The sequence below is a fragment of the Magnolia sinica genome, chromosome 1 (genome assembly GCF_029962835.1).
Source record: "Magnolia sinica isolate HGM2019 chromosome 1, MsV1, whole genome shotgun sequence".
Taxonomy (NCBI): Eukaryota; Viridiplantae; Streptophyta; class Magnoliopsida; order Magnoliales; family Magnoliaceae; genus Magnolia; species Magnolia sinica.
In genome coordinates this window covers 11,877,957-11,894,909 of record NC_080573.1, presented here as the reverse complement: position 1 = coordinate 11,894,909, position 16,953 = coordinate 11,877,957, and the positions used below count along the sequence as shown (strand labels likewise).

The following is a 16,953-nucleotide window of genomic DNA, read 5'->3' as shown; positions in this document are numbered from 1 at the left end:
GTTCATCCTGTAGTGAGGAAGGTTCGGTAGAGTAGACCCTGGGACAAGATCAATGGCATGTTGTATGTCCCTCATAGGTGGCAACTCATTCGGTAAGTCTTCAGGAAATACATCACTGTATTCCTTCAAGACCGAGGTCACCTCACGGGGCAACTCTGATGGAACCTCAGGTGTAATTTCTCTAGCCACAAGGGCATACACCATAGAATCCTCCTTAGCCTCTTTTTCAAACTCTCTTGCGCTGATTATATGTAAAGACTTAGGTTTGGATTTCCCCATTTCTCTAGGCTCACTTGCCTTCTCATCCTTCTTCTTCCCTAGTGTATTCTCAGGTGGCATGGGATTAAGTTTGATCTTTTTACCATTATACATAAAAGTACACGCATTCGAACGGCCAAAGATCGTGACATCATTATCGAATAGCCACGGTCTACCTAGGATAACATGTCCCACATCCATAGGTAAAACATCACACCACAGGGACTCTTTGTATGACCCAAACTCGATGGGGACTAGACATTGCTGGGTGACAGGTAGGGATGTCTTGTCAACCCAAGAAACTTTATATGGGTCTGGATGAGGTGTGGATTTCAGTTTTAAGCGATCTAAGGTGCTAGTGGAAATCACATTCTGACAACTTCCACTGTCCACTATTACCTTACAATTCTTTTCACCACACTTGGCAATAGTGTAGAAGATAGTGCTTCGATGCCAGTCAGCACCACTTTTGGACTGAGCTAACACACGCCTGACTACTGCAAGCGTTGCTTCTCCATCCACTTCTTCTTCATCAGTAAGTCCTCCTTCAGGGTGATACTCTTCAACTTCATAATCACCCTGGTCATCTCCACCCTCGTGGGACTCGCCTATAACTAAGGCTCTCCCACGGCTCTTCGTAGGACACTGATTAGACATGTGGCCAAGGTTGCCACACTCATAGCACCTCACTTGGCTCATGTTACTAGGACCGGCATCAAGAACCCCTTTGCCCTTGTCCTCCCTAGGCTTAGGTGGAATGGTCGCCTGTGCCCTACGTTGATTACCAATATTAGGTCTAGTTCCTTGAGAACTAGATCTAGCATTGGAGTCTCGGGACTCAAAACGACGAACGACAGGAGCCTTCAGATATTGCTCTAACTCCTGCACGACTTGATATGCTTCATCTAAGTCCGTTAAGGGCCGAGTAATAAGCTCGCGCTGAAGATTCACACAAAGGCCCGTCTTAAAACGTGAGAGCGTTACTAGAGGGTCTTCTCGGATATTACATCGCATCACATACTCTTCAAATTTAGCGATGTAGTCAGCGGCAAGCATTGACCCTTGGCGTAAGGATTGCCATTGGTCAAGGAGCTTCTGACGGTATGAGAGAGGAAAGTACTTCTCCTTTAACTTCTCTTTCATCTCATACCAATGTGTGATAGGGGCTCTACCAACTCTCTCTATCCTACGCTCGGTGTTAGTCCAGAAGAGCTTGGCTTGACCCACAAGCTTCATCTTAGCAAACCGCATTTGACGGTTTTCTGACATGCCATACCACTCAAAGTAGTGGTCCATGTTAGCAACCCAGTCAAGGAACGCCTTGGGATCCAAGCGTCGATCAAAACTCGGGGCCTCAACTCTCACACTCTTCATCGCACGCTCATCTGGATCATAACGGTCTTGATGACCACATGTGGCTCGTGCCTCTCGCACCACACCACGACGTTACCACGATCTCTATCCTCACTACCACCACGTGTGGCAGCACGTTCTTCAATGATTCCTTCCACTTGGGAGTGTGTATCTTCCCCTACAGCGGAGTTTTCCTTTTGGGACGCCTCTAGTTGCTCCACCTTAGTCATGGTAGTGGTAATTTGGTTCTCAAGGCGGGTAAACTCACGCCTTTGACCCGCTTCTAGGGCGGTTATCTTTTGTATCAATTGAGCAAGTTGCTCAGATAACTGCCCGTTATTCATGGTAGGTTGAAGTCTGAAACCTCTACCTCTTCTCGTGGGCATACAATGAAGACTTGAACCAAATTCTACTTAACTAGACTACTAGGTGTTATGACTTTCAAAATGAATGCGTTGGATGCAAATACTACTGTGAATTATACGCAATTAAGTTAAAGGAACAACTCAACCCCATAATTTTCCTTGAATTAGTAACTTTCTAAAATTGAAAGTTTCTAAAATTGAAAACTTTCAAACCTGGAACTTTCCTAAGTTAAACCTAAAAATCAAAACCCTAATTTGATAACACGATCTAGACAAAACCCATGCAAGCCTAGGCTTTGATACCAAATTTGAGGCCCCCAATTATGATGCATGCTCATGGAAATAATTAAACAGCTGAAATAAAAATGAATAAGTGATCTAAAATTCTAACAATAATCATCATAATTAAGAAAATCATAAAGGAAACATTCAATGGATGGGCCATCACTACAACCATGGATAATGGAATTCAATTCCTACTTAGGTTGGATCCGGCGAGGATGAGACCTCCCGATCTTACATGGTCACACCCAATCGATCAACGAAGATCATTAGTCCGAAGAACCAAGTTTCTCGTATTAGGGATTTGAGAATTTGGGGATTTAGGGTTTAGATCGGTTCTCAAGATTTAAATCCCGATGATTAGCCAAAACAATAATTTACATGAATGAAAATTATTCCCTTCTGGAAGTTGAGGGGCACAAGAAGAAATTACAAGAAGAAGATCAAGGGGAGAGAAGCATTAGAGAGAAGAGAGGAAGGAGGCATCCAAAGGGTTTGCTTTTCATTCATCAATAGTTGAAATTCGTGTATATGGCTTTACCCCACTTAAATATGCAAATAAAGGTTATAAAATTACTAAAATACCTAAAGTTTCATATAAAGATCAAGATTACTAAAATGACCGTAACTAAGTCAAAAAATGCACAAATAACATAAGTATGAGAAATTTTGTGCGCTCGGTCTTCTTTCTCCAATCTTCCTTCACATGTGTCTTCCCTAAGTGGGGTCTTCTATATGTCCAATTACATGTGAAAGGTCTTCAGCTCCTCAGTATTCGCCTATCCACAAGGACGGCACTTGTGGTTGGCGCTTTCTTCGTTGGTACACCTTGAATGCACCTGTGTCCGCATCAAAAGGTTTCATCATAATCTTCACCATACTTTTGAGTGAAGCCACTAGTCATGCTTTGTATCTGTCTATTGAACCATTGGCCTTGTATTTAACACTGAACACCCGTTTGCATCCAACGGTATGTTTGTCTAGTTGAAGAGGGACTAATTCACAAGTATTTTCCCAAGGACAACCATCTCTCCTTCCATGGATGCTCTCCGTTTACGGTCGGTTAGGGCATCTACAACTTTGATTGGTATAAAAACAAATGGTATGGAGGAAAGGTATGTTAATAAGAGGGGGAGATATTTTTGTAAGATGCATAGTTACCAATTGGATGATGTATGCATAACCGGGTTCCTTTGCAAAGAGCAATTGGAAGATCCACCAGTTCTAGTTCATTTGTTCAAGAGTGGTCATGCTCGGGAAAAGTAGGGGTCTTCTCACATGAAATGTATACTAGAGTTCTTTCGTTTGGGTGGGGCTTCGTTCAATTCGTTCTTCTTCAATTTGAAACTAGTCTATGATAGGACGAGGAAAGGGTGCCAGATGTGCACCATCACATGAATTGAAATAAGGCACATTTTCAAATAATGTAACATCCTTAGAAACGTACCTTTTTCATTGACATAACAAGTCAATAACATTTGTATCCTTTTTAAGAGTTTAAATATCCTAAGAACACACATTTTATTGATTGTGGGCCTAGCTTTGTGCGAGAGAGTCCAAGAATAAGGATAAAGCAACTGCACCCAGACACTTTTGGTGGCAAGGTGAATAGAAATGCACGACGTTGCAGAACCTGTAATGGGCAATGAACCTTGAGCACATTAGTCGGAGTATGAATGATTATGTATGATGCAAGAAGAATGGCTTCATCCCATTACGAGTTTGATGCTGAAATGCCCATCAATAATGGCCTCTAGTAAGTATCAGTTTTTAAGTTCAGCCATTCCTCTTTTTTTTTCTTGTTTGAGAAGTAAATATAATTTATTAATAAACGCAAAAGCAAAAAAGAATATATTCCTAACCTCAAAGACAATAAAAAAGGGATGGCAGCCGAAGTCACCTTCACAAACACCACCCATTCGGCCACTAGCCGTTTAACCCTAAGAATAACCTCATTCTCCCCTTCAATTACATTGCAAAAACATTGCCCATTCTTGGACCCCCAAATAACCCGAAGAAATGACATGACAAGTAGCCGCCATATGTGCTTCCGCCCCTTCCCTCCAGCCCCACCTTGCCAAGCCCAAATAAGCTCTTCTGCTGTCTTAGGCATAAGCCAATCCGTGTTGAAGAAAGAGAGGAAGAAATTCCAAATTGTAGAGGCAAAAGGACAATGGATAAAAATATGGTCAATGGACTCCTCATCAACCATACACATGAGGCATATATTGGGCAAAACGAGCGCTCGCACTGTATAAGGGCACGAGGTTTAAAATTCTATGCCATGATCTACAAAATACTTTTGTAAATCATGATGTAAATATTCGCAAGCATTGTCAAATCGAAAGGTTTTAATTTCAATATCGTATTGGGTACAAATCATTTGATGAAATATCGTGATAAATGGGACTTCGTCACGACTTTTTAGGAGATAATCCATGTATATCGTAAGAAGTCATGAATAAATGATAAGAAATATTTGAAACCAAATACAGAGACTAGTTGCAGAGAATAGGAAGAAGAAAGAAGAAAAATGATTTTGGAAGTTAAAAAAAAAAGGATCAAAGAAGCTCTACATACCATGAAAGCTTTAGATCAATTAAGGGAGAAAAGAAAGAGAGGAAGAAGAGAGAAGGGTGTTACCGGTGTCCCCTTTCCTTAACCTTTTATATATAAACTTAATTTCACCCTAATTACAATTAGATTGCAATGAGGAGACTGAAAGAGATGGAAACTAAACAAAATTAGGAAACCTAAGCCTGATCTTTTTATACGGTACATTGCAGCAACACGGGGAACAATCTTATTTGTCATAAATTGACTGCACCGTGTTGTGTAAAAAAAATGCTACAATTTGGGAATTTGTGTAGGTACGACACTAAATTAACCTTGAACTGTTTTCTGTGCCAGCTGCTGCATTGAAACCTAATATAAAAGCTAGTGAGAATCTGGTGCTATGATTTTCGGAAGCCGAAACTGCATCAGAAAAATCTAAGCCAAATGTATTTCTAGTTTTACTTTTCAAATTAAGCTGTGGATACACTGTCTTTGTGAAGCAGAAGTGTTTCCTCTATGAAGTTACAAGTCCAGCAATTCGCTCTGTGAGCTCTTTACCAATATTATCGTGAAATGGCAAGTGTAGAAAATCAATACAATGTAGTAAAATATTAAGCAACCATAATATTCACTAGTTTAAACTTCATCTAGACCAAGATTTCTCAAGTAGCACTGACCTCACCACAGCTTTGAAGGCGTTGGAATTATCAAGCAAACATTCCCAAGCTAAACTTGAAAATCATTAACCCGGACACCTAGACGACAATTTCATGATTAGCTTTTAAGTTCTCCACAAGATAAATTCAGAGAAATCACACAAGTAGAGAGAGAGGTAGAGAGAGAGAGAGAGAGAGAGAGAGGTGCGGCTACATGGGAGAGAGAGAGAGAGAGAGAGAGAGAGAGAGAGAGGAGCAATCAACAGAGGGCAACTCCTCCCCACTTTTTCCAGTCTTGTGGCCCACTTGAGATTTAGATCTGCCTTGTTTTTGGGATAACGTTATAACATGAACCAATGCAACAGATGTGACAGTCATCATGGTGGGCCCCACAGAGCCTTTAGTGTACAGGCTTGCTAATCTATGTCGTCAATACAGGCCACAGCCCACACACAAAGGGGAGGAGACTAAGAGCAGGCTACTTGCATGAAAGAAATTAAATGACAAAAATGCCCTCCGTTGAAGGGCCAACCACATCCATTTTCCTTTTTAAAATCAGAAGTTTACATCCCTCCCTGGGACTAACTGCAGTGGTAAAATTGGCCAAATGCTACTCATGGTATATATAGTAGACATAAGAACTTACATTAACCCAATACATGTTAAGGTGGCTAGCAACTCTATCACATTGAAATCAACTTAGGCAATGAAAGAGAGTGCATAAGAAAGGGGGAGGAGCAGAGAATAAATATCATTTACTGGAAAATGGGCATTTGATGCAGCTCATGGTTGGCCTCCACCCAATCACCTATTTTCACAAAAGGAGTCATGCTATGAAAGGTTTTTTTTTTTAGTCAGAAAGTATAAAGCTGATAGTAAAGTCAACAAAAGGCTATGATCTAATAGGGGTTTAGGTTAGTCTCCGTGCTTTAAATACTCTTTATAGACCTGTTTTTTGACAGATTCTTTTACGTTATTGTTGGATCTTGAGGACTTCAGAGAATTATCTTTTTTACCATGAGTTAATTAATTCACTGTCTTCTTTCCTTCACTTTCTGGGTGTCGATAATAAAATTCCAATGTTGTTTTTTCACATTTTTTTAGTACATGTATTCATTTGAGTACTTTTTCGTTCACTTCTTATAGTCCCTAATAGTCTAATAGATTAATAAATATAACAAAAATATTAGCGGCTATTTGATTTTCTAATTCCAACTATAATTCACCATAATTAAGTAATTAATGCAGGGGCATTTTCACACCGGGCTCGACTGGGGTCGCCTATGGTATGCAAGGGCACACTCGAGGTGGGCGGGGCCCATGGGGGAGGTCTCGTGTTCGAGACTCCTCACCGGGGGTGATTAATGCACATTTCACACCGGGCTCAAGTGGGGTAGCCTGTGGGATGCAGGGACACACTCGGGGTGGACGGCCCGTGTGAAGCAGTACCCATGTGATTTGGGGCCCATGAGGGGGGTCCGGCCTAGGTCATAACTCATGAGATGTGGGGCCTGGGCTATGAGATAAAGGGATTAATTCGCTACGCTCTAACAATTCAAGCTTTTAGAGCAAGTGGTTAATTGTCATGCATCAAATTGGTATTAGAGCGGGAGGTCTCGTGTTCGAGACTCCTCACTAGGGGTGATTAATGCAGGGGCATTTTCACACCGGGCTCGAGTGGGGTCGCCCTGGGATACAGGGGCACACTCGGGGTGGACTAGGCCCACAGGGGAGGTCTCGCGTTTGAGACTCTTCACCGGGGGTGATTAAAGCACATTTCACACCGAGCTCAAGTGAGGTAACCTGTGGGACGCGAGGACACACTCGGGGTGGGCGGCCCGTGTGAGGCGGTACCTATGTGATTTGGGGCCCACGAGGGGGGTTCGGCCAAGGTCTTAACCCATGAGATGTGGGACCCGGGTTATGAGAAAAGGGGATTAATTCGCCATACTCTAACAGAGCTTTTAAAGCAAGTGGTTAATTGTCCTACATCAGTAATAATCATTTACTTTAGTAATTTGGTTGCCTTCCCAAAGTGACGTTGACAAGAACCCTCTTTGATAGCATTTAGTCACATAACCCGAGGAGGAAAACGTAAAAAACTGTAGGGCTCACCATGATGTATGTCTTATCCACACAGCCCATCCCTTCCGCCAGCTCATTTTAGGGCATGAATCAGAAAATGAGGCAAATCCAAAGCTCAAGTGGACCACACCTAAGTAGGCAAATCATTTGTGGATCATGTGGTGTGTTCTACAAATTTAAGTTAGTACTAACAACCAATGTTATCAGAATCGTACGATTCATATCGTATCATATGGATGTACAATTTGAATCGTACACCCAAATCGTAAATCTCAAATAATCGTACAAATCGTATCGAATCGTGTGAATTGTACGATAATCATGGATTACATAAATGGGCCAAAATTTTACTTAAAAATCAAAAAAAATAAAAATTATTCAGTTTTTTCTTCTTTCTTTGTACCCTCTTGCTCATAAATCATGAAAAAGGCCTCCCCTATTAAATATATCCTCTCTTTTTTTCTTTTAAGAGAGAGAGAGAGAGAGAGGCAAGAGGAGATTTAGGATTTTTTTTTGTTTTTCTAAAAGGTGAGAAACACATACTTACACCCCATGCACGCACGGATTCTCAAACCCATGACCTCAGAGTTGAGACACACACTGTCCACCACTGAGCCAAGAGTAGAGACCCGAAGGGGAGATTTAGGATTTTGATATTCAAAATCCCAAAACAAAGAAATCAAGATACTATTAACAATGGATTCAAATTGCATTTTTTCTAACATGATTCTACACTTAAGAAAGGTACAAAAGAACAAAAAACAAAAATATTAAAGGACTCTTGTATGTTTTTTAACGTAAATTTTTCGAAAGACATGAAAAGAAAACAAAGGAAAAAGACAAGAATCCTTTAATATCATGATATGTGTGCTATATACATTTTTTCAATTGATAATATCATGTTATGTATTACTTTTTTGGTACATGTTAATGGGAAATGGGTGATTAATGAGTTTTTAATCTTTTCTTGTTTACTTATATTTTTTTCATTTGTTTTTTATATGTATAATTTTAAAATCAGAAAAAATCTTATGATTTACGATTTGATACAATTCAACCCCTTCTATGATTTGTGATACAATAACTATTTTGACAACATTGCTAACAACATCCTTTCCGAATCAGTTTTCAAGGTGAAAATCCTCACTAATTTCCATCTCTTGCAAATAGATGGAGGAAGTCATTATTAACTACTTACATGTATTTACCAAGGTAAATCAAAAATCAAATAGCCCATTAATAAAATAGGTTTTAAAAAATTCATTCCTACACTTGTAGTACTTTTAACTTACTACATGTTTTTTTGTAGTTTTTTTTTTATATTTTTTCCATTTTTTCCCTAGTTCTAGTATTTTTTATTTTTCAAGAAAACTATTTGGGAGGATTGTGCGACTACATATGCAACTTTGGGAGCATTGCTTGTTTGTCAAAAAAATTCGAATGCAATTTTGGGCGAAATAAAGTAGAGGTACCTTGGCCATATCATTTCTAAGGATGGAGTTGTGGCCGATTCATAAAAAATTAAGACTCTGGTTGAATTGCCTACATTGAAAATAATTAAGGCACTCCAAGGTTTTCTTCGGCTAACAATCTACTACTAGGACTATAGCAAAATTAGCGCCCCCTTGACGACGCTACTGCAAAAGGACGCCATCAAATGGATCCCAGATGTCGACATAATGTTCACGAATCTCAAGACAGCAATGTCCCATGCCAATTCTTGCCTTGCCGAACTTCCGTAAGTTATTCATGAGAGAATGTGATGCATCCGATGTTAGTATTGGAGTGTTAATGCAAGCAGTGTTCGAAATTGGTATCATGGTCCAGCAATACGAAACCCTTCGAAAGAGGCTAAAAAATTAGAAAATTTTACAGTATACTTTATATCGATCGATATATCGATAAATATCGCATAATATCGCCAAATATCATTCAAAACCGCTAAATATCGTTCGGTGTCGCTAAATATCGTGCGATATCAACAATATTATCACTTCTATTGGGATTTTATTTGTTTTTTCAAGAAATTTGGTTGTACGACACCTACCCATTCACGGGGCTACTATAGCCAACAACCAAATTCGTCGGCCGGGATGTTGGGATAGCATCATTGTTTGGAAAAAATAAAATAAAAGAAAAGAGAGAAACTTTCAACAGGTGGATTTCGGTACCTGTAGAGGAGATCACCATGATCAAAAGCTGCATTTGGTAGGCCATTCAAATTGAAGCGTCGTTCATAGGTTAGTGCAAACAAAATCTCCAATTTGGGAGAGATTTGAGTGAAATCCATCGAAATTCAGAGAATCCAAATATTTGGGCAAAATCCAGAGAAATCCTCAGCGAAATCAAAGAAATCATCAGCCAAATGATAGACTTGGGCGAGATTTTAAGGTTCCGAAACCCTCTCTGCTTCGGGGAAAAAAAAAAAAAAGGTCCCCAGGCCCTTTTTATGGGAAGCGGATGGGCTAGTGTACCGCACACCACCGACCTGGATGGTGTGTTGACGTCACCAAGTTCTGTGGGTCCCATCATGAGGTATGTGCTATATCCAACTGTTCATCCATTTGGTGAGCTCGTCATAAGGCGTGAGCTGAAAAATAAGTTAGATCCAAAGATCAAGCGGACCACATTGCAAAAAGCAGTGGGAGATTGAACGTCTACCATTGAAACCCTCTAGGGGTCACAAAAGTTTTGGATCAATACGATATTTGTTTTTCCTCTTCATCTAGGTCTATGTGACCTCATGAATAGATTGGATGGAAAATAAACGTTATGGTGGGCCCTACAAATGTTTTAACAGTGAGATTCACTGTCCCCAATGCTATTTGTGGTGTGGTCCACTGGAGCTTTGGATCTGACTCATTTTTGGGCTCATGATCTAAAATGATCTCTGCAAATGGATGAACGGTGTGGATATAATAAATACATTATTGTAGGGCCCATGTAACTTTGATCTCCTTTGAATTGTTTGTACAACTCGAGCTCGAGGAGCATCGTCGCTCAGCTTCACACGACACGCACCCACACCATCTAAGTCATTGGTGTGTTACACCAGCCAATCCACACCGCCCATCCATTTTGATAGGTAATTTTAGGGCATGAGCCCAAAAAGGAGGCAGATGTAAGGCTCGAGTGTACCACACCATAGAAACCGTGGTGGCAATGATGTCCACGATCCACCGTTGAAGCTTCTTAGGGCCCACTGTGATGTTTATTTGCCATTCAATCCGTTCATTAGGTTTGACAAACATGGATGGGAACACATAAATATTAGCTTGATACAAAAATCTTGTAGCACCCAAAAAAGTTTAATGGTGGTCGTTCAATGACCACTATTTTGTGTGATGTGGTCCAGCTCAAATTTGGATCCGCCTTATTTTTCAGCCCATGCCTTGAAATGACCTATTAAAATGAATTGACGGTGTTGATACACCATCTTATGTCGAGGTAGCCCCATGGTCAGGGTCCCATCCAAGTCGTTGGTTGCTTGGATTTGACCAAACAAATTGCGTGCGTGAGTAAACTTTTAGGGCCCACCTCGATGTATGTACTTCATATCCACACCGTCCATCGGTTTGGACTACTTATTTTACGACATGGTCCCATAAATGAAACAGATACAAGTTTCAAGCGGACCACACTACAAGAAATAGTGGTCATTGATCCCCCACCATTGAAAACTTCCTAGGGTCCACTGTGACCATCCAACCTGTTGATAAGTTCACACAGACTTGGATGAAAGGAAAAAAACAAATATCAGCTTGATCCAAAAAAATTTTGTGGCCCACAATTTTTTATGGTCAATAACCACTATTTCATATGGAGTGGTCCACATCTACCTGAAATTTGTATTTGCCTCATTTTTTAGGCCAACCCCTAAAATTAGGTTGCAAAACAGATGGATGATGCGGATATACCGTGCATGCATCGAGGTCAGCACTATTGTTTTCGATGGTAGCATCGATTGATCAGAGCCTTTTACGGCTCCAAGAAGTTTTCGACGATAGCATCAATTCCAACTGTTTTCACTTGTGTGGTCCACATAAGTTTGAATGAAAGGAAAAAATAATTATCAGTTTGATCCAAAACTTTTGTGGCCCCACTAATAGTCAATCACCATTGTTTCCTATGGTATGGTCCCCTTAATTATTGGATCTACTTAATTTTTTAGATAATGTCCTAAAATGATATGGAAAAACAGATGGACAGGGTGGATACTGAATACACACATCATTGATAGGTATGTTTTTCTAATTTCTACTATATCTTTTGCTTTTGAATGCATTGGTTATGTTTTCATACATATCTTTATACATTTATAAATTTTATGCATCATATTTGAATATAGTTACCTTAGTTCAATCAAATAGCACATAACTTAAGACCCTATAAAAAGGAAATTTATTATTTACACTTCTTTTTTGAGATTTTATGATTTAAAAGTGTGTATTAAGGTCTTTTTTAATAATCCATGAAGTTTCACAGAAAAAATCAACCATTTTTCCAATGTTTCCCCATGTTTTCCGAAAAGTGTTATAAATTACGCGATACAAACAATATATCCCGTGCGATAACCAATACGTATATTTATCCTAAGGTTGCGATACATCGCATGATACCGATATTTCGAACATTGAATGCAAGAAGGCTGACCGTTGGCCTTTACAAGCAAGACACTCACAAAAACACCAAGATATGTCAATATATGACAAAGAGATGTTGGCAAGTGTCCATGCAGTTACAAAATGGAGGCCTTATCTTATTGGTCGGCATTTTCAAATAAATACTAACCACAATAGCCTGAAATATATTATGGAGACGCAGTTGTTTGCTCACCTCCCTGTCGAAGGAATCTTTTGGATGAAGAAGCAGACGATTTCATCAGGCTTTTGATGCATCTGAACGGTTGTCACCCTTCCTTTGGTGAAAAGGATGTGCTCAGGTGGAATAAAGCCAAGACCAGTCATTTCTCGGTTCACTCTTTTTATAATATGTGATGCAAGACACATGATTTAATGCTAACATGTAATGTGGAGATTATGAAAGATTCCATAAAGTGATTCAAATAACAAGAAGTGCTAACCTACCAATGTAATTAAGAGTAAACAATAGAAAATAAAATCTGATTTAACCTAAATCATATGTCTGCATGCTAAGAAATCACATAGGATAGAACTTCCAAATATAGCATAGGCACGTTCCACACCCAATGGAAAGATTTGTAGGTTTTATAATTAGGGTTAGGAAAGGGAAAAATATGAAATTAGGAAAATTAGGGTTCATGGGAATTGGGGATTTTGGAATAGGGTTTTTTTAATTTGAAAAAATAAGAAATTGAAGATCTTTAGAAGGTTGTAATGGAAGGGAAACAAGGAAGATATTAGATGAAGAGAATACCTTTAGAAGAAGCCTTGGAATCCACCACCAAACAAGCTTCTACCCTTCCACAATTTAATTGGAAGGGAGGATTTTTTTAATAAAAAACCCTAGAAAATAAAGAAGAAAATTCATTCACGCAAGAGAGCTTCACTCTTCTTCTTTTTGTCTTCTCGATAACACCACTAGGGTTGGAACTCCACCCACCCTGTGCTTTTATAATTAAAAATTCGAAATTAAAATTCAGCATAATTACAACTATGCCACTCACTTAAGTAAAGTGATCCATCATCCAAAATAAGAAAACTAAAACATATATTATCAATATCAACCATCAAATAATTCCTAAAAATAACAAAGAACATAAAGAAAGCAAGATCAGAGTCCAAGAGGCCATGAACTAAGAGATCTGGTGGCCCGATGGCCTGATCGACAAGATCCAACGGTCAGATCGACACGAAATAAATATCCTATGACTAAAATGATCTCCTAGGCAACCCACATGCATCATCCCAAGGTGGGGTCTTCCTGATGCACGTCCAATGCATGTGGGGTCTTCAAAATGGCCTGATGGGCCCCATCTGGAACTCGTCTCCCATCCACAAAGAAAGTTGCGCTGATGTGGATAGTCGTCTCCGTCTGTAGTACATCCAAGAAGGTCCTCCGATGTCCCCATCAATATCGTTTGGGGATCCCTATCAGAATAAGTTAGGTACAAGACCTCCTTTACTTGGTTTTACGGTGCCCAAGGTTGCAACTCGAGACTTTTGTGTGACTAGCAGGTAGGATGCGGGTCCTCAATTAACCACCTTTTCCTTCATTGCCCTTTTGCTCAAAAGGTATGGGCCAACATGCTTGATATTCTCCAATCTCCATGGGTGATGTTGGGCTCCATAGAAGACCTCCTCTTGGCTTGGAACAGAAGATGGGTCAGGAAAGAAAGGATAGCAATATGGGAACTAGTCTTAATGGCAACCCTATGGGCTATCTGGGGAGAAAGGAACAATCGATGCTTCTGAAATTCGTGTGGTTCAGTACAAAAGGCAGTTAGGAAGATCAAGTAGGATATGGTGGATTGGGCCCACTTGTTTAAAGGCCATTGGAGTTTGAAAATTGTCTTATCTTCTTAGGGTATAGTTGTTTTTCTGTCATGCTATATTATTTGCCACCATTGTTCTCATTGGCGGGTCTTCTAATAAAAAGTGTTAATACCTTTAGAAAAATAATAATAATAATAAATGGGTCTCTAAGCTTCTGGGATATGATTGCGATATCGCTTATAAGAAGGGGACCGAGAATGTGGTGGCTCATGCACTATCATAAATGTCATAAATACAGCGCCTATAGCCATATCTAAGCCTTTGTACAACAGACTCGATGACATCCGCAACAAACAGGCCAATGATCCAGTGACACAAGGCCTTATTCACAGGTTGCAGCAAGATCCAAATGTTGTTTTGCATTATACCTGGGACAAATTAGACCTCAGGTATAAAAGAAGAGTTGTCCTGGTGGCTAACTCTATTCAAAGGCTACGGACACTTCACAAGCTTCATGCATCTCCCTCAGCAGGTCATTCAAGATTCCTTTGCACATATAAGCATATCGTGCATGCCTTATATTGGAAGGGAATGAGGAAGGAAATCAAGCAGTTTGTAGTACAATGTGAAGCTTGTCAGAGAAACAAGGGCGAGGCAATGGCAAGCCCAGGTCTCCTTCAGCCAGTGGATCGCCTCACAAAGTACGCTCCCTATTCCATGCATATACAGCATCTACCATTGCTCAACTCTTCATTGATAACATTTTCAAGTTGCATGGAATACCAATGTCCATGATAGAGAACCCTTATTCACTAGCCATTTTGGAAGGACCTTTTTTGGCTGCAGGGGACCCAACTGAACATGATCATAGCATACCACCCTCGGACTGACCGTCAAACAGAGGTGGTTAATCAATGCTTAGAAAATTATTTGCGTACTTGCTTCACAAGTGATCAGCCAGAAGAGTGGGTCCGTTGGCTTCCATGGGCAGATTGGTAATACAACACCACTTATCATTCAGCTGCTAAACAAACACCATTTGAGTTTGTGGACCCACCTCCTCTCATCGCCTCCTACTTTCATGGATCTTCAAAGGTGCATCAAGTTGATTGAGATTTACTCAACAAAGACCATGTTTTGCACTTCTTAAGAATCATCTACAAGGCGCTCAGGCCAAGATGAAACAACAAGCAGATAAACGCCAGATTGAGTGGAAATATCAAGTGGGTGACTGGGTATTCTTGCACCTACAGCACTGTAGGCAAGTATTCATTAATGTCTGCGCTTCAATGATACTCTCTCCACGTTTTTATGGGCCTTATAAAGTGATTGAGCGAATAAGACCTGTTGCTTATCGGCTTGATCTTCCAACTGGATCAAAGATACACCCACTCTTCCATGTTTCATGCCTTAAAAGGAAACTGGGTGCTCATGTTTTGCACTTCCTAAGAATCATCTACACAGTGCTCGGGCGAAGATGAAGCAACAAGCAGATAAACGCTGGATTGAGCGTAGATATCAGGTGGGTGATTGGGTATTCTTGCACATACAGCCCCATAGGCAAGTGCCCATTAATGCCTGCGCTTCAATGAAACTCTTTCCACATTTTATGGGGTGATTGAGCGAATAGGACCTGTCGCTTATCAGCTTGATCTTCCAACTAGATCCAAGATACACCCACTCTTCCATTTTTCGCGCCACAAAAAGAAACTGGGTGATCATGTTATCACTCGAAACCATTGCCCGACACTTCTTCAAATGGTGAAATTAAAATTAGCCGCATGCCATCCTGGATCGACGATTTGTCAAGCAACATAATCGGGCAGTAACTGAGGTCCTCGTCTAGTTGGAGAAATGCCCGTTAAGGATGTGCTACTTGGGAATCTTTTTCGTCTCTTCAAGAGAAATTTCCAGAGTCCATTAATAGTCAACCTTAACAACAAGGGTGAAATTAAGAGGAAGTGAATGTTAAGATCTTTCTCTATTTTTCCTTTTTATTATTTTCATAATAAATGGGGACTACAGCTCAGCTCGATCCGAAAGCGCGCAAGCCAGAGCCCGTCACAGATTCATTACTATTTCTATCGATTTTTCCTATTCTTGTCTGCTTTTCCCATACTAAATTATCGATCCCGACAAAAATCTACTAACAGACTTGAATGACTGATCCCCGCGAAGAGATCGACTCCCTTTTCCTATCTTCTTCTTCATCTTCCCCGTATTCTCCGTAAATCTCCACGACAAGATCAATCAGATCAAGCCTCCATAATAACCATATTCTCTGGTCGAGGATCAAAAAGCTTTTCTCATCAAAATCCCTATTTTACAATAAACACACAATAAAAAAAATTACGATAATACCCTTTTCCTTCCAAAGGGGATTGCTGATATTTACACACCTCCTTTTTTACATACACACACCATTTTCATCATAAAGTGAAAAACCAAAAAAGCAGGAACGAAGAAAAGAAGGGAGATTTGGTTAGGGTTTTGGAATACGGTGTTGACTGACCTTTGGCTGTATTCTTCCAGAAGGGTTTTGGCTTAGAAGGGTATGAGAGAAGCCATTTCCACGTAAGTTAAGGGTATTTTGGTCTTTTATCAGTAACTCTGTCGATCTATTCCTCTCTCTCTCGCAGCGGATTTGAATGTGGGATGTGAGAATGTCTATTTTTCCCTTTTTTCGGATTTTTTTCTCTTTTTAAAAAATAAAAATAAAAGGAGCTTCGTTAATAGCGAGGACAGTGGGTGAATGAGAATAATGGTGTTCTGCTACACCTGGCGTAAATTAGTTTGGAGAGGAATAGTATGGTAGATTCGGTAGTATTGGAATATGGTAGACACTCTCTCTTTATAGTATCAAATGGGGCCGTACGTTTAGTGGGACCTGTCATGTATGGTCTATTTTTAAAATATATTTCCTATTGAACTATCTTAGCCATTGATTTTCTTCTTTCGTACACAGAATGTCAATCAGTAAGC

General features: G+C 40.0%; 1 protein-coding gene across 9 annotated transcripts in view; it reads right to left on the bottom strand.

Annotated features, from left to right (window-relative positions):
• LOC131240017 (protein METABOLIC NETWORK MODULATOR 1-like) overlaps positions 1-16,713 on the bottom strand; it is a 37,821-nt gene extending 21,108 nt beyond the window's left edge. For 3 of the 9 annotated variants that reach the window (XM_058238038.1, XM_058238015.1, XM_058238023.1), the window contains exons 1-2: positions 16,484-16,706; positions 5,492-5,569 (exon numbers count right to left, since the gene is read on the bottom strand). The gene's annotated coding sequence lies outside the window, so the exon portion shown is untranslated. Of the gene's footprint in view, positions 1-5,491; positions 5,570-16,483 lie in introns of all 9 variants that reach the window. The other 6 variants (XM_058238045.1, XM_058238051.1, XM_058238030.1 and 3 more) reach the window with 4 other exon arrangements.
• Between the last annotated feature and the right edge of the window lie 240 nt (positions 16,714-16,953).